This window comes from Anabrus simplex, chromosome 6 (assembly GCF_040414725.1).
Source record: "Anabrus simplex isolate iqAnaSimp1 chromosome 6, ASM4041472v1, whole genome shotgun sequence".
Taxonomy (NCBI): Eukaryota; Metazoa; Arthropoda; class Insecta; order Orthoptera; family Tettigoniidae; genus Anabrus; species Anabrus simplex.
Window position 1 is genome coordinate 128,422,040 of NC_090270.1, and position 22,749 is coordinate 128,444,788.

A 22,749-nucleotide genomic window follows, 5' to 3' on the forward strand; every position below is an offset into this window, starting at 1 on the left:
TGAAGGAAGCGGCCGTGGCCTTAATTAAGGTACAGCTCCAGCATTTGCCTGATGTGAAAATGGGAAACCGTGGAAAACCATCTTCAGGACTGCTGACAATGGGATTCGAACCCACTGAAATGAAATGGCGTATGGCCTTTAGTGCCGGGAGTGTCCGAGGACAAGTTTGGCTGGCCAGATGCATGTCTTTTGATTTGACTCCCATAGGCGACCTGTGCGTCGTAATGAGGATGAAATGATGATGAAGACGATACATACACCCAGCCCCCGCGTCAGCGGAATTAACCAGTTATGGTTAAAATTCCCGACCCTGCCGAAAATCGAACCCGGGACCCCTGTGACCAAAGGCCAGCACGCTAACCATTTAGCCGTGGAGCCGGACTTCGAACCTACTATCTCCCGAATACTAGATACTGGCCGCACTTCAGCGATTGTAGCTATCGAGATCGGTGTCACTATTCACTTTAGCCACCCTGCAAAGTATAGAATGCCTTTGCTGCAGGACCTAGTGTTTACAGTGCCTAGTATTTACAGTGCACTATGTCTTCTGGTATAGGCTATAGCAATTTTGTTACTTTCATAGATACTGTCTTATCCTTGGCTTTGACAATATGAAAGTGACTGAGGTATGGGCGATGGTAGTAATGCCAATTCTTTATGCAGACAGTTCCTGCTATGAATTGTGTGAAAATGTTGCTCATTGGGTCGGCTGGTGCATGCATTTCAGTGGGCTTGGCAGACTGATATGTAATAGCAACTCTGGCTCGGCGAGGAAAGCAACGGAAAACTACCTAACTCCTCATTTCCCTAGTACGCCTCTTCAGTGATGCCTAGGCCATCTATGACAGCTGATGGCAGAGCTGTTGAGGATCCCATCAGCGGAAGCGCTGACTGACTGAACATACAAAAGTACAGATTTGATACGAATATTCGTCGTTTCCGATTCTTTAAAAAAATATTTCCAAATAGTATTCATATGTGTACCAAGTTTGGATGAAATTGAATGTTTGCTTACGCCTCTCATTTTTATCGTTAGCTTTGTCTGCGGCTATATGAAAGATATTGCTCCTTACACTGTGCAACCCGCTAAGTACCGGTACTATTATTTAGTGATTTGATTTTACGATTACTCACATTTGACTGAACTTAGAGACCTATCAATACCTGATATTTCACCGGCAGGTAATTCCGGAGAGAACAGAAAACTGAAACAAATCGGTCCAATAGAACGGCCTGATGGACTGGAAAAAGCTGTTTTAGTAAACTTTTTTAATGTATAGGTAGATAAAAGGCAATAAAATGATTTCATAGCATGGAACACCACTATGTCAAATCAAAGAGTTGTCCTAAACACCATCCACAACCGAAGCGTTATCCTGATGTGAATGTCAGAGAGGCTGGGATTAGGGCATAACGTGCAATTCATAACAAAAGCTTAAAACCACTGCACTATTTCGAACCGATCTGGCGGTGTACGGGTAGCTAGCCTGCCTCTTACCCGGAGAAGGCCCCAGGTTCCATTCCCGGACAGGTATACATTTTTCCCTCGATCAGAGGGCTGGACTGAGGTCCACTCGACCCACGCAAAAATAAAATTGAGGAGCTATCTGACGGTACGATAGCAGCCCCGATCTGGATTTTCTCTTTTCTTTACAAGGTCCTTTACATCTCACCGACACAGATAGGTCTTATGGCGACGATGGGCTAGGAGTGGGAAGAAAGCGGCCGTAGCCTTAATTAAGGTACACCATTTGCCTGGTGTGAAGATGGAAAACCACGGAAAACAATCTTCGGGGCTACAACAATGGGGTTCGAACCCATTATCTCCCAGACGCAAGCTCACAGCTGCGCGCCCCTAACCGCACGGCCAACTCGCCTGGTAAAGTCTGGAAAGCCCTTTCCTATCCCTGCGTCGCCGAAAAAATTCAATGTGTTAGTGCGACGTTAAAGCACTAATAAAAAACAGACTAAGTAACAGGGTATAAGAACTTTTCCCAAATGAGTAAATTGTGAGGAAAATATATCTGAAGAGACAAATAACTCATTAGTGGAGAAAGTGTTGAGGGATCTGGATGGGTTGTTAGTTCTTTCTTCATTAGAGTACAGGGTCATTACATTCTCAAACAGGAACAACTGAATAAATGAAATGTCGAATGGCTTTTAGTGCCGGGATATCCCAGAACGGGTTCGGCTCACCAGATGCAGGTCTTTCTATTTGACTCCTGTAGGTGACCTGCGCGTCGTGATGAGGATGAAATGATGATGAAGACAACACATACACCCAGCCCCTGTGCCATTGGAATTAACCAATTACGGTAAAAATCACCGACCCGGCCGGGAATCGAACCCGGGACCCTCTGAACCGAAGGCCAGTACGCTGACCGTTCAGCCAACGAGTCGGACAACTGAATAAATGACGGACGCGGACACCAAAAACTATACCCCAGCGTTAATTTAAAACTTGTAAATAATGGACTGGTATTCCGAGGTAATAGTAATGCTTTATGGACACAATTTGTATTGTTGCGGAGTATTTGTTACGATCTGACATCATTTTTCATGACCTCTTATCACCGTTTGTTTGAATTAATGAAGTTTATGACAAAGAAGGATGAGATTCGAACACAGGCAGCCGAAATGAAGTTCTTGAGGAGTATGGTACAGAAGAGTAGAAGAGACAAAATAAGGAATGAGAAAATCCGGGAAGAAATCGGATTGGAAAAAATGAATGATAGAATAGAGAAGAGCCGACTAAGATGCTTTGGGCATATAAAGCGAATGAGTGATGAAAGAATGCCAAAAAAGGTGATGGAAAGGCAAATGCAAGGAAGGAGAGGCCGTGGTCGACCACGATTGAAATGGAAGGATACAATCCGACGAAGTATTACAGAAAGAAACCTGGACTGGGACACAGTGTTGGTGGAGGAGTGGTGGAAAGACCGAAAAAAGTGGAGAGGAACCATATTTGCCCCTACCCGGCTACAACTGGATAAAGGGAAGTGATGATGATGATGATGATGATGATGATGATCAAAGGTAATTATTAAATACCGGGGGAAAGTTTTAAGCAAACGGCGAAGCAAATGTTACGTGCAACTTGTAATCAGCAGATTCTAGTCCGAGCGAGGCGCTGCATCGCAGCAACGTCGCACTGCTTTTCCTATACCGGTTAGGCGTATAATTCTACCCAATACGGATACAAACCCGATATAAAGAATATGAATTCATTTACGTATTTCCCAGTCATAGATCATAACCATTGGACAAATAAAGATGATAATGCGACCAAGTACGCAATTTTCCAACAAACACGAGCCGAGAAAAGCTACCTTAAAAAATCGATAACAGCTTCTTTTTAAGGAAAAATAAATTCTGAAATGTATACACAATGTATAAAACATTCCAGCGCATATAGTGCTAAAATTAGGATTCGACCAGGTAGGCCTAATGGATTTTTGAGAAATAATTTCTTAAAGTTAACACATTTAAAAAGCGGACTTCTGCGTTCCACCTGCGAGAATTTTTTTTTTTTTTTTTTTGCTAGTGGCTTTACGTCGCACCGACACAGATAGGTCTTATGGCGGCGATGGGATAGGAGAGGCCTAGGAGTTGGAAGGGAGCGGCCGTGACCTTAATGAAGGTACAGCCCCAGCATTTGCTTGATGTGAAAATGGGGAAACCACGGAAAACCATCTTCAGGACCGCCGTCAGTGGGATTTGAACCTACTATCTCCAGGATGCAAGCTCACAGTCGCGCGCCTCTAACCGCCTGCGAGAAAAAGTTTTCAAAGTATAAATTAAGAATTCCAAACCGAGCTCGATAGCTGCAGTCGCTTAAGTGCGGCCAGTATCCAGTAATCGGAAGATAGTGGGTTCGAGCCCCACTGTCGGCAGCCCAGAAGATGGTTTTCCGTGGTTTCCCATTTTCACACCAGGCAAATGCCGGGGCTGTACCTTAATTAAGGCCACGGCCGCTTCCTTCCACTTCCTATGCCTTTCCTATCCCATCGTCGCAATAAGACTTATCTGTGTCGGTGCGACGTAAAACAAATAGCAAAAAAAAAAAATCCCAAACAACATGAACTAACGTGCAACGAAACGAGGAAAATGATGGGGTTATTGAATTTTCTAAGCCTAAACAACCCCCAAACTCGAGCGAGCATAATATTTTGATCGACAGTAAGTGGTTGCTATACTTTATCTGGAGAAGTGTCTTAAAATGCTATAGAGACGAAAGCGAATAATATTAGATGAAAACTTTGAGCTCACGAACGTGTACGAAAAGGCAAAACAGGTTTTCTTTAATCCATTTGTATCCATCCAAGAATAAATAAGGGAAAGTTATCTAAAATTTTACAGTAGGCTACAGGTAAATTCAAGTTCGAAGGCAAACAAGTAAATAGAAAAGAAATAATTGTTCGTTATGATTAGAAAATAAGTCAAAACATTTATGTCCATAGAAGTAACACGCTTAGCCATGTGTTTTGTAAATACTGTGTACTCTCAATGTATAAGTATCATTATTACTGTATGACACGGTGTAATGATATTTTTTTATGCAAAACTACTTGTCGTGGGATTCTAAGCTTGTTCCGAATGGCGAACACTTCTAAATAGAGGACATTTCTTCCATACCCACCGTTTCTGGACCGGTGTTCCCTATCTCAAAATGACACAGTTGCCCTTCTCTAGCATTCCTGAGAGACGGTGTAATCATCAGTGAAACACCATGTAGGCCTATATAAAAGTGCATACAAAGAATGCAATTATTATTAGTACAAGCGAGAAAACTGCCGGATTCCTGTTCAGAAATACTTTGCCATGTTGCGAACAGCCTAGGTTACGACGGCAGGCGTGTATCAGTGTTCGTCTTAATTGAACATTCAACCTAGTTCCATTGGTATCAGTCTGGTCCAACCAAAACAATTCCTTGTTAGTGCCGAGGTTATGAATGATGGAAGCCTTTCCCTTTCACAAGTCTTTGGGCTTTAATGACCTTTCTTGAGTTGGCTTGGCTTTGCTCTGCTTTTTGTATAACAATTACAGTGGCGGCATGAAAACTTCATATTATTTTCAGTCCAGTTCAAATGACAGTTAATGCAAGTAAAATATTTGAAATGGAAATGTCGGCCTAACAGCTCCACCATCGGCTGTCATAGATAACCTAAGAGTCACTAAAGAGGCATACCAGGAAAATGAGGAGTGGGGTAGTTCCCGTTCCTTTCTTCACCGAGCCAGTTGTTTATATTACATATTAGGCTGTCAAGCCCACTGAAATGCGCACACCAACCGACCCTATGAGCAACATTTTCATACCATTCCCAACAGGGACTGGTTGCATGAGAATTGGCATTACTGGCACCGCTCATACCTCAGTCACTTTCATATTGTCAAAGCCAAGAATGAGACTAAGACAGGTCAATGATAGCAGAAAATTTGCTCCAGCCCATACCAGAAGACATAAATGCACTGTAAACACTAACTCTCGCCCGCAGATGTTTACCATAAATACTGCCGTAAATATCCAAGATATTTTTCTTTGCTACTTGCTTTACGTCGCACCGACACAGATAGGTCTTATAGCGACGATGGGACAGGAAAGGGCTAGGAGTGGGAAGGAAGCGCCCGTGGCCTTAATTAAGGTACAGCCCCAGCATTTGCCTGGTGTGAAAATGGGAAACAACGGAAAACCATCGTCAGGACTCCCGACAGTGGGGTTCAAACCTACTGTGTCCCGAATACTGGATACTGGCCGCACTTAAGCGACTGCAGCTATCGAGCTCGGTCCCAAGATGATGATTATTATTATTATTATTATTATTATTATTATTATTATTATTATTATTATTATTATTATTAAGGCAATGTTTATGAATCCTTGAAGATACGAAAATCTATCACCAGATTATTTGAAGTCTGTATTTAATTTATAAATTCTACAATGAACCAACCTGAAAAAAAGTATGAAATTGGCACTGAAAGCTCACAAACCCAATATGAAAAACAGAGGATGCAACTACTGGAAAACACCCTGCATATTTCAAAAATCAGTAAGTAATACAGACAGGAGATCAAGGCAGAGACTAGCTACCGGCCAAAGAGGTCTTACCGGGCGAGTTGGCCGTGCGGTTAGGGGCGCGCAACTGTGAGCTTGCATCCGGGAGATAGTGGATTCGAACCCCACTGTCGGCTGTCCTTAAGATGGTCTTCCATGGTTTCCCATTTTCACACCAGGCAAATGCTGGGGCTGTACCTTAGTTAAGGCCACGGCCGCTTCCTTCCCATTCCTAGGCCTTTCCCATCCCATCGTCGGCATAAGATCTATTTGTGTCGGTGCGACGTAAAGCAAACAGCAAAGAGGTCTTGAAATAAAGCACAACCATGACTGCACGAGGTAGGAAAGGGAAGACACGGTTGCTGTCCTGGAGTCACGTTCGTGAGCCGTAGAGTCTGTACTTGTTGAAAATCGAGACCATATTACAGCAATGTAAATAATGGTATCAGCAAAGAACATTCTTATAGCCATCATTAATGTCCAATCGGCAAGTCGTCGTCGTTCCTCTCTCAAGATGTCGGGAGCGATCGCGGACGAGGTCGGTGACACATGAAAGGGTATAAAGTCCGTGTCTTTGGCTTTCGGCGCGTTAAGGAACTGTAGGACAAAATTCCGACATTCTGGTATCCTTAAATTCTACAGCAAAAAAGGAGTATTACACCTTTTTTACAAATACTGAACTAGAATAACCGTTCAATCACCACCTTGTCTTCTATCTACGATAAAAGCAAATGCACTCTTCAGGACCAAAACGGACTTTCTTTGTCCTCAATATTTTGAAGATAATAACAGGAACAGAGTCTTGCTCCATGGCTAAATGGTTAGCGTGCTGGCCTTTGGTCACAGGGGTCCGGGTTCGATTCCCGGCAAGGTCGGGAATTTTAATCATCAATGGTTAATTTCCATGGCTCGGGGGCTGGGTGTATGTGTTGTCTTCATCATCATTTGATCCTCATCACGACGCGCAGGTCGCCTACGGGAATCAAATCAAAAGACCTGCACCAGTCGAGTCGAACCCGTCCTGCGATCTTCCGGCATTAAAAGCCATTTTTTACAGCAACAGAGTATGTGGCGATTTTTGGCCGTCATCAAATATGAACCTCTACACTACTGCAAATATACTTACTGGTTCTACGCCAGCATCAAACTAGCTCAGTTTATTATAGACATAAATTCCCTTAGTACCAGGTAGTTTGCATTTATTTCAATTGAAATTTGCGATTCAGACAATAAACAATGTTCTGAAAACGTTTCCAAGTGTCTGTAAGTAACTGCTACTTTGTCTAACGCCGAATTTAAACCACAACCTACCTCGTAAGAATGTCGGCAACAGCTAATACATCTCTGAGATACTATGACCATTCCTTCCCTTCATAGTGAAAAATGCCACTTAGATTTGAGATTTTTTTTTTTTTTTGCTTTACAGTGCACCGACACAGATAGGTCTTATGGCGACGATGGGATAAAAAACCTAGGAGTGGAAAGGAAGCGGCTGTGGCCCTAATTAAGGTACAGCCCCAGTATTTGCCTGGTGTGAAAATAGAAAACCACGGAAAACCATTTTCAGGGCGGCCGACAGTGGGGCTCGAACCCACTATCTCCCGGATGCAAACCCACAGCTGCGGGCCCCTAATCGTACGGCCAATTTGCCCGGTAGGTTTAAGATTCCTTAAGAGAAAACAGAGGCATGGAAGAGTGATAATACTGTTGAGTTTAACACTCCCTTCGTTACAACAGGTCTTAGCAGATGTCAATACATCGAAATTGGGCCGGATTTTTTTTTAACGCGCCAACAAATCTGCTGACATTCTCTCTCTCGCATTTGAGCATTTTCGTATGCTACCCGGTTGGATAAGGTATATTAGTACGATATATGTTTTATAATAATACTGTTATTGCTTTTGCGTCCCACTAAGTACTCTTTGACGGTTTTCGGATACGCCGAGGTGCCGAAATATGGTCCCAGAGGAGTTCTTTCACGTGCCAGTAAATTTACAGACACGAGGCTGACATATGTTACCACCTTCAAATATCACCGGACTGAGTCAGGATCGAACCTGCCAAGTTGGAGTCAGAGGGCCAGCGGCTCAACCGCCTGAACCACTCAGCCCGGTGATAGATGTTTTTAAGTTAGGTCTATAAACATACATAGGTGTATGTTTTAAGGAGCAAGATAATCGTAGCAGACATGACTTACTGCCCAATTCAGAATTTTGCAGCTGGAATTAGGAATGCACACATCAAAGTTAATTTTTTCCAGAAAGTAAGGGCATATTCGAAATTTTATTACGTTTATTCAAGAAGTTTGTATTGTAAATTCGAAATTAATGGATTGTAGAATATATAGAGATTCCTAAAGATGAACACGGACCTTCCGCACCATTTTCTAAATCTGTCAAAAGGACGTTCGACGCTAAGTTGCTTGAAAAAAATAGTTACTTCAATTCCATGTACCTTGTGGACAAGCAATTAGTGAAGCAAATACATCATCATGTAAATCTGTTCAACTTATCTAATCACATGCACTGCGTATTTACCTTCACCTAACACTGCGATATGGCTTTTAAGTCACTAATTTAAACTTAACAAAACCCACTCTGTGTAACAACACAGCCAAATACTTATTTCTTTACGCTAGGGACCAAAACTGTAAATGATCTAAGACCTTAACATACGGAGTTCTTACTTGTGCTATTTTTTACGTGGTACCGATTTAGACAGGTCCTACTGCAAAGATCGGATAGAACAGGGCTAGGATTGGAAAGGAAGCGGCTGAGGCCTTAACTACGGTACAATCTGCCAGGTGTGCAAATGGAAAACAAAGGAAATCAACCTTCATAACTGCCGACAGTGAGGTTCAAACCAACCATCTTTCGAATGTAAGTCCATGACCAAACCGCGTAAATAACTCGCTCAGTTCTATAGAGTTCACGGAGACGGTAATGCCATAAGCCTTTCCACTTGAAGTCCTTCTGACCGTGCTGTTAGGATCCCGTCGCTGTGAACTTGCATTTGGGAGATAGTGGGGTCAAACCCCACTGCCGGCAGCCCTGAAGATAGTTTTCCGTGGTTTCCCATTTACACCAGACTGTTCCTTAATTAAGGCCACGGTCGCTTCTTTCTCATTCCTAGCCCTTTCCTATCCCATCATCGCCATAAGACCTGTCTGTGTAAAGCAAAATTGTTAAGTCTCCCAGTTTGCCTTTCAGGAATTGTTGTATGTTGGGTATTCAGCCCGAAGGCTGGTTTGATCCTCTGCAGCTCCGCTAACAGCTGTCATAAATAGCCTAGGCGTGGCGTACTACAGAAATGAGGAGTGAGGTAGTTTCCCGTTGCTTTCCTCACCGAGCCAGCCGCTACTATTACAGATCAGTCTGCCAAGCCCACCGAAATGCATGCACTAACCGACACTATGAGCGATATTTTCACACCATTCATAACAGCGACTGGCTGCATAAGGAATGGTATTACTAGCATCCCTCATACCTCAGTCACTTTCATATTGTCAAAGCCAAGGATAGGACAGAGACAGATCAATGAAAGTAACAAATTTGATATAGCCCATACCAGAAGACAGTGCACTTTAAACACTACATCTCGACAGCAAAGGCATAAAAAGGGAATTGAGCCAACGGCACGTGGTGTTCCCAAGCGGTCATCCATCCAAGTACTGACCACGCCCAATGTTGCTTAACTGCGGTGATCGGACGAGAACCGGTGTATTCAACATGGTATGGCCGTTGGCCAGGAATTAGTAATAAATAAGGTTTGGATGTTAAGGAAAAGTAACATTTCTTTCCAGAGGTCATTTTACGCGAAATCTGAAAAATAACTGAATGATGAATCCCTGACCCCGTTTAAAGCAATGTTATGTTGCATACAAATGCAGTCACATTTTGCTCATTTTAATGATATAAGGTCATATTTGATTATATTTTGGGCATTTTGTTCAAATTGAGGCGTTGTGTTTTAACAAGGTACATGTTATCTGCGTCGAAGTTTCAAACACAGGATTTCAAAATACTGTAGTAGATGCATTTTTTCTTTCTTTTCCCGAAATAGGCAATAGATTTGGAAGACATGATTCAGAGAAAGAGGTGCTGTACGAACGTATGCCGACAGATACAAGAAAGTATGCAAATACTTAACTTTTTTGGTCCTTCTTTAGGAAAACAGAGTGAGAACTGCACCTCTGGAGCTCTGTCAGTTTGCATGATTAAATGTGTCTGCTACATTATCAGTTATCACTGATAACTTTTGGGCACGTTTAATGTTTGTAATACGTGCCTGCTTCTTACCCGGAGGTCCCGGGTTCGATTCTCGGCCAGGTCAGAGAATTTTACCTAGATCTGAGGGCTGGTTCGATGTCCACTCAGCCTGCGTGATCAGAATTGAGGAGTTTTCTGATACTGAGATGGTGACCCAGGTTTAGAAAGCCAAGAATAACGGCCGAGAGGATTCGTCGTGCTGACCACACGATACCTCGTAATCTGCAGGTCTTCGGGCTGAGCAGCGGTCGCTTGGTAGGTCACACCCCTTCAAGGTCTGTAGTGCCATGGGGTTAGGTTAGGTTAGGTAGGTTAATACTCTAATACTTGCTACTTATCGCTAAAATGTTTAAGTCATATTTTACCTTCTTCGGTCATATTTAGGGCAATTTTGCTTGCATATTTTGTACTTCTTTCGGTCATAAACTTCCGAACCCTAGTAATAAATTATATCTGCTTAACGTATGCTCTTACTGCTAACGATCCTGTTAGACGCCGCCAGAGTTCTTAAATACACTGACTGACAGAGCAAATGCAACACCAAGAAGGAGTGGTCAGAACTTTATGCCAATTGCAGGGTAGACTGACGTCACTGAGGTATGCTCATGATGTGAAATGCGCCGCTGTGCTGCGCACGTAGCGAACGATAAATGGGACACGGCGTTGGCATTGGCGAATGGCCCACTTCGTACCGTGATTTCTCAGCCGACAGTCATTGTAGAACGTGTTGTCGTGTGCCACAGGACACGTGTATAGCTAAGAATGCCAGGCCGCCGTCAACGGAGGCATTTCCAGCAGACAGACGACTTTACGAGGGGTATGGTGATCGGGCTGAGAAGGGCAGGTTGGTCGCTTCGTCAAATCGCAGCCGATACCCATAGGGATGCGTCCACGGTGCAGCGCCTGTGGCGAAGATGGTTGGCGCAGGGACATGTGGCACGTGCGAGGGGTCCAGGCGCAGCCCGAGTGACGTCAGCACGCGAGGATCGGCGCATCCGCCGCCAAGCGGTGGCAGCCCCGCACGCCATGTCAACCGCCATTCTTCAGCATGTGCAAGACACCCTGGCTGTTCCAATATCGACCAGAACAATTTCCCGTCGATTGGTTGAAGGAGGCCTGCACGCCCGGCGTCCGCTCAGAAGACTACCATTGACTCCACAGCATAGACGTGCACGCCTGGCATGGTGCCGGGCTAGAGCGACTTGGATGAGGGAATGGCGGAACGTCGTGTTCTCCGATGAGTCACGCTTCTGTTCTGTCAGTGATAGTCACCGCAGACGCGTGTGGCTTCGGCGTGGAGAAAGGTCAAATCCGGCAGTAACTGTGGAGCGCCCTACCGCTAGACAACGCGGCGTCATGGTTTGGGGCGCTATTGCGTATGATTCCACGTCACCTCTAGTGCGTATTCAAGGCACGTTAAATGCCCACCGCTACGTGCAGCATGTGCTGCGACCGGTGGCACTCCCGTACCTTCAGGGGCTGCCCAATGCTCTGTTTCAGCAGGATAATGCCCGCCCACACACTGCTCGCATCTCCCAACAGGCTCTACGAGGTGTACAGATGCTTCCGTGGCCAGCGTACTCTCCGGATCTCTCACCAATCGAACACGTGTGGGATCTCATTGGACGCCGTTTGCAAACTCTGCCCCAGCCTCGTACGGACGACCAACTGTGGCAAATGGTTGACAGAGAATGGAGAACCATCCCTCACGACACCATCCGCACTCTTATTGACTCTGTACCTCGACGTGTTTCTGCGTGCATCGCCGCTCGCGGTGGTCCTACATCCTACTGAGTCGATGCCGTGCGCACTGTGTAACCTGCATATCGGTTTGAAATAAACATCAATTATTCGTCCGTGCCGTCTCTGTTTTTTCCCCAACTTTCATCCCTTTCGAACCACTCCTTCTTGGTGTTGCATTTGCTCTGTCAGTCAGTGTAGTTGGAAGCCGACGACACGAAGTGTCCGCATTTAAACGGCCTCAAATACCACAGACCTCTTCGGGAATCGAGCCGGCAACTTGAGAACACGAGAAAATCCATTAACCGACTGCACATCTGAGGATAACAACGCAGAACGATTAACTGAGTCTAAATATTGTGTCAAGTAACCTCCTTTGTCTGTCGTCTTATTTCCAGGCTGAACTGTGGGCGAGCATGTCGGAGATCGTATGGTGCAAATCTAACAATAAGAAATCTCGGTTATTAAGTGATTCGCAAGCTGCGCTTAATGCGATAAATAATAAATATAATCTGAATCCAATAACTGTAGCTATTAGAACCACAGCTCAACAAAGTCCGTACATCTGTTTTGAATGGTTTCACGGTCATTGTGGAATATCTGGAAATGAGAAAGCTGATCTACTGGCGAAAGCAGCGGCTACATCTAATTTGGAAATTTCTTATGACAAAACGTCACATAGCTACGCTAAAAAAAATCATAAAGAAGCACGTAATCCATCAATGGAACAACATTCGGACTTCTTCCACTAGAGGCCAAGTTACCAGAGAAATATTCTTCCCTGAGGTTTTCAACCGCCTACAAAGTAACGTGTTAGTCCCAAGCTTTGAAATTACTCAATTTTTGACTGGTCATGGCAAATTTGGTTACTATTTTCATCGATTCAGAATTAATCGTCTTGATAGCTACGTGTGTGTTTGCGGATCCTCACAAACAGTGGATCACCTACTGTTTGAATGTGCTGCATTTGAAAGAAGAAGGCATGACTTGAACTCTCATTTGAATTATTGCAACATTGCATTATCAAAACCCCTGTATCATTTGTTTAAGAAGCCATGCTGTTACAAATGTTTTATTAACTTCATCCACTTCATTTTCCGTCGATTAGATACATGAATTATTTTTCATTGTAAAATGAATATGTATTTTAACTACCACCCTAGTATACTATGTAAAAAAGGGTTCCAAACTGCTTTGGATATTCAATAATAATAATCATATTTCAGGGATTAGCATAGCAGCATAGCCCACCAGGTTCGATTTTCATCTCCATTACAAATTTAAGACTAGTCTAAAGAAATTAAACTGCGCCCACTCAGTGTCAGGTAACACAATTGAGAATAAAAACATAGGTTAATATCCAACTCTTGACCTTTCTGGAGGTAGCTTACTACGGTTTCCCATTTCAAATCCAGTCGCCAGGTAAGACGGAACTCGACTTACAGACCACATCCGTTTCTTTCTCCATTCTAGACCAAAGTGATTACAGATACGTCTGTACGTACACAAGAGATACACGTCTTCCAACAGGTTTCACTTACAGTGAGTATATGAGAATGTACATTGCTATCGTCCAGGACTCCCATATGAAGCAACAGATCCATTTACCTTTACCTTCGCTGTTGAAGAGTTCGAGAAAACTATTTACCACTTCTTCAATTCCATTTAACACTTCCTCACAGATAACACTGTGCTTCGTACAACAGTACACGGATATGTACATAAAGGGAAGAACCATATTCAGCATGATTGATGGAACACACTGTGTGCTCTGCGAATTCAAACTAAGCTCCTTCGACCTTCGAATTCACTCATGCTCTTCACATAATGGATTATTTCCTGGTTTTCTCCTTCACATAATTATAGCTTATATTTCCTACCCTCATCTCACAGTCTTCTCAACTACGGTAGTTATACAAAGCAAAAGCAACCAAGAAAAGCAAGTATGCTAGTAGTTTTACGGGACTTTTAAAATCGTGATCACAATCACGAGATATCCAATTTTACGTGGAATACTCCAGGATGTGATTTTTCATTTCAGAAATCTAACATGCACCGGACGAGATTCGAATCGTGACCATCTTCGTAGGACGACACTAATGTTGTCACTCCGCATTCTCACAGCTCTCTTCCTCCACACGTAAGGATTTTTTTTTTTTTTTTTGCTATTTGTTTTACGACGCACCGACACAGACAGGTTTTATGGCGACGATGGGACAGGAAAGGCCTAGGAATGGGAAGGAAGCGGCCGTGGCCTTAATTAAGGTGCAGCCCCAGCATTTGCCTGGTGTGAAAGTGGGAAACCATGGAAAACCATCCTCAGGACTGCCGACAGTGGGGTTCGAACCCACTATCTCCCGGATGCGAGCTCACACGTAAGGATTTTGTAAATACGCTATTACTGTATAGACCTACTGCTTTCATAGTGAGTTTATCAAATAATAATAATAATAATAATAATAATAATAATAATAATAATAATAATAATAATAATAATCGTATGGCCTCAACTACCGTGTTACAGAGATTTTGATTAGACGCTATTTAGGCTGTCTGATATTCAATTTCGACGTTCCGTTTTACTCTACCAGACGGCGGAGAATATGGAACAAATGTTAGGCGACCTATGGCTGGGTTTTACTTAGTTTGTCGGGTAAACACCAAATGTGCCATCAGAGATCGTTTACATGCTCATGGGCCGATGACCTTCGATGTTAGGCCCCTTTAAACAACAAGCATCATCATCATCATTACATGCTCATATGCAAAGCCAAATGGACATTTCTTCTGTTCTTCAAAAATCTGTTTAAGTGTATTAAGTCTGGACCTACAATCTTGCAATCCGGAGGCTATCACTCTACAACTGATCATAGAGGAAGCTATCATATCACCTGAAATGAGCAATGTTAGCCTATCTCTGTTGGTGACAACAATATGCTTTACGTCACACCAACACAGATAGGTCTTATGGCGAAGACGGGATGGTGAAGGGGAAGGAAGCGACCGTAGCCTTAATTAAGGTACAGCCCCAGCATTTCCCTGGTGTGAAAATGGAAAACGAAGGAGAAACACTTTCAGGGCTGTCGGCCGTGGGGTTCGAACTCACTATCTCCCGGATGCAAGCTCACAGCTGCGCGCCCCTAACCGCACCGCCAACTCGCCCGGTGAAAGAAAAGGTTTATTTTGGTTATAAAGTCAGTATGTGTGTTTGTTATTGTATTAGTTCGTTTACTCACGCTGCAGTGGTTTGAAGCACACTTAAGCATTCAAACTCAGAGGTTGCCCCACCCTCCTCCCCCGCAGCGTGATGAAACGTACTGCTTATTCTTGAAGAGAAATTGAAACAGATCCGAGATCAAATTTTCGTGACGATGACTTTCCAGACATGAGTGGCTAAGCTGTATGACACTGTCACATAAAAACACTACAGTTACAATTAGAAGTCATTAAGTTGTTAGTAGTTGTTTTTGTTATTTTTGATGTGTCATAATACTGGGTGGCGCAGGAGTCACTCAGCGTCTGATCATTCATCGCTTTTTTTTTCTTTTTTTCTTTTGGAAGAAATGTGAATGTTTCTTAAACAAACATTCTTTGCAAATGTGTGCATGCTCCTTGCGAAAAACTTGGTCTTTCTAATGCCCACCATTCGCTTTCTCACAAAGACAAGCTCTTTTCAGAGCACTCTTCGTAACTCTGTTCAGAGATTTTGGCTATAACGCACCAATTTCCGTCCAATTATTCCCGAGTTGCTCAACGATAGCTGACTTGTTGATAGAGATGTGTTCTTTTAGATGTATGAAAACATCCGAGGCAATCATATCTGGGGATAAGACACAATAATTTACATTTACAAAATAAAGTTCAAAAAGTTCCGACCACTGTTTGGTACAATGCGGGGTTTCCTTTACAAGACTGCGAAAGTAAATATCAATGTATACACAAAAGTTATGATGTATGTCAACCAATGCGCGACTTCTTTGTGATCCACTGAAAGGTTTCAGAATTGTCTTTAAATAATTGTTATTTGTTTGAACAAGTGGATAGCTATTGCATAACAAATGTTATTAACTTATCGTCGGTTTTGTAGTACAGTAACTGTAAACATTTGAATTTCTTTTTTTTTTCTATTTGCTTTACGTCGTACCGACACAGATATATCTTACGGCGACGATGGGATAGGAAAGGTCTAGGAATAGGAAGGAAGCGGCCGTGGCCTTAATTAAGGTACAGCCCCAGTATTTGCCTGGTGTGAAAATGGGAAACCACGAAAAACCATCTTCAGGGCTGCCGACAGTGGGGCTCGAACCCACTATCTCCCGATTACTGGATACTGGCCGCACTTAAGCGACTGCAGCTATCGAGCGCGGTCATTGGAATTTCGACAAGTACACTGGAATGGAAATCAAATGTATTCCCTAATATTTTCCGTAATGCCTTTATACAAATACTTACTGTCTGTGCCAAGACTGAGATCTTTGAACGATATAAGTTCCCAATAAGGATGAATAAAGGTGCTAAATGATACAGGAGGATTAATATGATAAAGTATTTCCTGCTACTGCTGCCTTCGTTTAGAAAATGTTTTTTCCAACTGGGAGCCTCAAGGGTCCCTTGTCATTAACAATTAGCTTGTCAGGACAAGTCGAACGGTCTGCGAGTTTACCGCCTGGCTGATCTGTTCTCGGTCAGCCTTTTCTCTTCAGTGGATTATTCATGCATAAAGTAAACAGTTTAATACAAGTTTGGCCAGCCTTAAAATGTTACGAGTGGGCTGTCATAACATGACAAGAAACTGTGAAAGACGTCGTCGTATTCAGAAAAAGTAATATATTTCTCCTTATAACAACAGATCGATATTTTCCATCTGTTACAAAGAGGCTGCACGGTTAATGTAGAAAATTAAACTTTTCGGAATCTTATTCGTTTTAGTAAGGCGCTGAAGATATTTAGGAAGAATGTAATAATAATAATAATAATAATAATAATAATAATAATAATAATAATAATAATAATAATAATAATAAGGCATCTTCGTTATAGACCAGGGCCTCTCACGGTGCATGCGCGTGGTGCATGCACTGTGCACGGTGCAAGAGAAGACTTCGCTTGGTTGACCAGAGTGCAGACCCCCACTCCTCGATTTGGAGCGATAGCGCCTACTCTCTCTTTCCTCACGCCCGTCTCACTCGCTCCCACTGCCTCCCTCTTCCCCACCTGCCCCGTAGCGCTCCATATCCGAGCTGAGTTGAGCCGAGCTTAGCCGAGTAACCCAGAGACGAAGCGTTGGTCGGAGCCAGTCGAGCGGGACCGATGCACAGTGCACGGAGCGCTTGCGCCTCGATTTGCACGCGTGAGATTTTGGGCGTTTGAGAGGCCCTGTTATAGACCATTATAATTTCGGCGATCGGTCTGCAAGTATCTGTGAATTAACTAAGCTACTAGCTACTGGCCTCGTTCAGTTTCACACAGCTTACGCTTTAAATCATTAAAAAGTCTTACCATATTCGTCTTAATCTCCTTTTGCTTCTCTTACGCACCATGCCCGAGTCCATTATTCTCCTAGATAACCAATCCTCCTTTATTCGCTTAACATGATATGCTCCACCGAAACCAGCTAATATGCACAACATCATCCATAAAGAGTTCATTCTTCACTTAGAGGATTTTTTTCTCATTGCGATTACTTTCCTGTCATTGTTCTCGACTCATAACACTGCAATCATTCTCGCTACTTTCATGTCGATTACCTACAGCTTATGAATGAGATATCCTGTGTCCACACCGATGTAATGATAATTACGTTCGAGAGCTAACTTCTTCGATAACACCGCTGATCGCAAATGTGAGATCACTACAATCGCTTTGCTACACCTTGATTCAATTTAATGTGCTATACTACCATCCTGTGAAAACGCACATTCCATGTACCTGAGAAAATCCTCCTCTTCCAGTTACGTATTCCCAATTCGACATTCAATCCTCTTTGGTTTCTTCCCAACTGACATCACTTTCATCCTGAAAATGCAATTTTATGTCATCCTTAGTGCATTTCTCTTCAATCAATCAATCAATCAATCAATCAATCAATCAATCAATCAATCAATCAATCAATCAATCAATCAATCAATCAATCTCAAGGTCTCGATGAAGAGTGACATTTTAAGGTTGAAAATCACAGCTATATATATATATAGGGACCTGACTGACTGTTCTAGAATAATGATGTAATGAACTGTCTGATTGGTGGAACCTTGCATCATAATGCAGAAATCTGATTGGTTGATCAAAGCTTCAGACAGTAGTGGCAACTCAAAAGAAAATTCTCAATCAAGTTAATTGCACTTCAGTACACCAGTATTAGGTGACACTTAGAATCAACAGAGGCGATATCTTGTGAAGATACATTAAACTGTGTGCATATGATAAAGTGGGATCAGTCTCTGTTAGATTTCACTGCTGACAGATAACAAGAGAGAATTCGAACTTACGGAGAGGCCGTACTACTGTCGCAGTAATAATAATAATAATAATAATTTTACATTCCTTCATGAAATTCAGAAAGAAGCTTTGGTATAAACATTTTCAGCGAAAGGGAAGAATTTTATCTCCAAGTAAATTTGCGAGCATTTCTTGTGCATTTAAGCCCTTTTAAATGTGCTAGTATTCGACTTCGCAGACTTCAGCGTAAGAAGCGAGCATCAAACTAACTGAACATCGTATCTTATCTTCTTCTTCTTAATCTGTTTACCCTGCAGGGTCGGCTTTTCTCTCGGACTCAGCAAGTGATCCCACCTCTAGCGCCTCAAGGGCAGTGTCCTGGAGCGTGAGACTTTGGATCGGGGGATACACCTGGGGAACATGACCAGTGCCTCGCTCAGGCGGCCTCACCTGCTATGCTGAACAGGGGCCTTGTGGAGGGATGGGACAGGCAAGGAAGAGGGAAGGAAGCGGCCGTGGCCTTAAGTTATGTACCATGCCGGCATTTGCCTGGAGGAGAAGTGGGAAACCACGGAAAACCACTTCGAGGATGGCTGAGGTGGGAATCGAACCCACCTCTACTCAGTTGACCTCCTGAGGCTGAGTGGACCCCGTTCCAGCCCTCGTACCACTTTTCAGAGCCGGGAATAGAACCCGGACCTCCGGGGGTGGCAGCTAATCACGCTAACCACTACACCACAGAAGCGGACATCGTATCTCATCACGAGGCAAATATTTTTAAACTTAGTACAAAGTAGAGATGGCTGTTCAGTGGCTTGATATTCTCAAATTAGCAAGTGTCAACCAATTCATTACCTTCCCCCACTGGAGTAAGTAGCTCTGACAGTACAGCGCTGGCCTCATGAACTCAAATTGGTAAGTTTCATTCCGGCTCGGTCCAGTGGTATTTAAAGCAGCTCAAGTACACCAGCCTCGAGTCAATAGATTTAGCAGCACGAGAAAGAACTCCATCAGAACCACACTCCCGCATCTCCGAAAACCGTAATGGTAGTTAATGGGACGACGTAAAATCAGTGAGCACTATGTATGTATGTATGTATGTATGTATGTATGTATGTATGTATGTATGTATGTATGTATGTATGTTTGTTTGTTTGTTTGTTTGTTTGTTTGATGCTATTGGCTTTACGTCGCACCGACACAGATAGGTCTTACGGCGACGATGGGACAGGAAAGAGCTACGACTGGGAAGGAAGCGGCCGTGGCCTTAATTAAGATACAGCCCCAGCATTTGCCTCGTGTGAAAATGGGAAACCACGGAAAACCATCTTCAGGACTGCCGACAGTGGGGTTCGAACCCACTACCTCCCGAATACTGGATACTGCCGCACTTAAGGGACTGCAGCTATCGAGCTCGGTATGTATGTATGTATGTATGTATGTATTTATTGCACCCGTAAGGCGATTATAAAGGGTACAGTACAGTACACGATACCTGGGCTCTCTGGTGCTGAATCGGTAGACCTCGGTTATCTTCGAGATTCGTATTGGCAACCTTTGAAACACAAACTATGAATCGATTATGTATCGCCGTGAGACATCTGGCTGACACTTTGCGTACTAGTACCGTTTTTGTTTACACAGCAAAGCCAAAATATTATATAATTCTTGCTAGGAACAAGATTCGCATCGAGAAATGTTATATATGTGTGTGTACAGTTGTTGGCTTACGATAATAAAGGGTTAGAAAATTCATATCGATCGATCATACTATCGATTCAATTCAGATTTCATTCCAATTCAGTTGGCAGTATTACTGGAACCGGGAGAGCTCCCTCCTTTCTCCTCAACTCCGTAAAACCAGGTATCACTGAAAGTTTCGTGTACTGAGTGTATGCTTTCTTGCCAAGTCCTCTGCAGTAAGGCTAGTTGCATTCCAACAGCTACAACCCCGGCTGTCACAGCGAACCTAAGCGTAAATGAAGAGGCATGTGGAATAGTATTACTATCGTCCTATATTACATTCGTACTGTCAGAGCTAAACCTACTAAGCTTACTGAGACATAGATGAAATAAGAAGCTTGTTCTACTTTATATCAGAAAACGTAGTGCACTATGAAAACTACATTTCATTAAAAATGAGCCTGGGCTTATCAGTTATTATTATTATTATTATTGCTAGTTGATTTACGTCGCACCGACACAGATAGGTCTTATGGCGACGATGGGACAGGGAAGGGCTAGGAGTGGGAAGGAATCGGCCGTGGCCTTAATTCAGGTACAGCCCCAGCATTTGCCTGGTGTGAAAATGGGAAGCCACGGAAAACCACTTTCAGGGCTGCCGACAATGGGGTTCGAACCTACTATCTCCCGAATACTGCATACTGGCCGCACATTATTATTATTATTATTATTATTATTATTATTATTATTATTATTATTATTATTATTATTATTTGATTCGTTGTGCCCAACCGTGGAGCGCGTTTGAACTTATTTTGCACAATGTTTCTTCTTTTCTTCCCAATATCTCTTCATTTTTTCACTGTGTTCCTTTCTACGTGTTTCTGTTTATTATTATTATTATTATTATTATTATTATTATTATTATTATTATTATTAAGTGAACTAAACCCCAAAATGAGAGTTCGAGTAATTCAATGTTCGAAGTATTTAAGTGTCCGGCAATTAGTCATATTATGTGGTAAAGCAAACGTATTGTAGTATTATTTACCGGTCAGTCCGTTCAACTCCTGACAGTTCGCCTTGGTAACATGAGCCGAGGTCTCATGATTTGTAAGCCTCTGACGTCACCACAGTCTGTTTTCACATGCAGCACGGACACACTGTATTAAGTTTCAGGGCATGCATAATCTTTGTGACCGTACGTGACTCTATACAGTGTCCCTTGCTTTCAGACATGGTCCATAAGCTCGTATGTATGCAACTGGCCTTATTACCGGCACCTCCGTCAGAACAGCTTAGACCGAACAGCACATATGGAAGTGTGATGTCTTGTTTTATTAGAACCTGATTTCGCCACAAATTATAACGGAAGTATCTGTCAATCAATCTATCTATTCTCAACTTACTCCTTCTCATTTTACCTCATACAAATAAATTTTAATTCATTGAAAATGAAAACCTACAACCTGTTTTCCAGTCATTGACCGGGTCAGAGATGGAACGAATGAAGCATATATAGGCTATTAGTACGATGGGGTCGCCACTCCTAGCTACTTGCTTTACGTCGCACCGACACAGATAGGTCTTATGGCGACGATGGGATGGGAAAGGATGGGATGGGAAAGGCCTAGGAGTTGGAAGGAAGCGGCCGTGGCCTTAATTAAGGTACAGCCCCAGCATTTGCCTGGTGTGAAAATGGGAAACCACGGAAAACCATTTTCAGGGCTGCCGACAGTGGGGCTCGAACCCACGATCTCCCGGATGCAAGCTCACAGCCGCGCGCCTCTACGCGCACGGCCAACTCGCCCGGTGGTCGCCACTCCCAAAGTGATTTATTAATGACTGATATACTGTATGCTATGAAATGAGAATGGAGAGTGTTGCTGGAATGAAAGATGACAGGGAAAACCGGAGTACCCGGAGAAAAACCTGTCCCGCCTCCGCTTTGTCCAGCACAAATCTCACATGGAGTGACCGGGATATGAACCGCGGTATCCAGCGGTGAGAGGGCGACGCGCTGCCGTATGAGCCACGGAGGCTCTGCAATTTTAATTAATTAATCAATTAATTAATTTAGTATATAGCAAAAAGGAATCTTACCAAAATAGTTTTTTCTTTATGTACGTCATTCACAAATTCATAGATAAACTATTCATATAGTCCACACTTGATGCAGTTAGCTGCAGAAAGTCTCTAGGATTTCCCTGATATATTATGAGATGAGACTGTTCCTGGATGTGACCGACTGTTTACCTTGGAGTTCCACAACCACATTCTGCAGTTTTCCCTACTCATGCAGTAGGTCGGCGCATCTGCCACGGCGAGTTTGAATCTTGTTGATACCTGTCCAGGTCTTTCGAGGCTGATCATAACTCTCTGGTTTACCCATAAGCCATGTGGTTTTGTAGGATTGTGACAATCCGATGGGGCACTGGAGACCAATTCTCATAGGAAAATTTCTCGGAAGCTGCTGCTATTCTGTCCTCTATTCCAAACGTACTCAATTTTCCACCGTAGATAAGCAGCTGACTGTTGACAGGCGAGGGAAATAAATGTGTTCCA

At 43.1% G+C, this 22,749-nt stretch overlaps 2 protein-coding genes and 1 non-coding gene across 3 annotated transcripts in view; 1 reads left to right on the plus strand and 2 right to left on the minus strand.

The window, feature by feature from the left end:
* Positions 1-22,749, minus strand: part of LOC136875544 (serine-rich adhesin for platelets) — a 384,543-nt gene that overhangs the window by 205,192 nt on the left and 156,602 nt on the right. The gene's annotated exons all lie outside the window — the stretch shown is intronic.
* Positions 1-22,749, plus strand: part of LOC137501288 (uncharacterized) — a 159,362-nt gene that overhangs the window by 8,851 nt on the left and 127,762 nt on the right. The gene's annotated exons all lie outside the window — the stretch shown is intronic.
* On the minus strand, positions 9,682-9,800 carry LOC136876630 (5S ribosomal RNA). The gene has a single exon (XR_010860659.2). It is a non-coding gene; the product is annotated as a 5S ribosomal RNA (ribosomal RNA).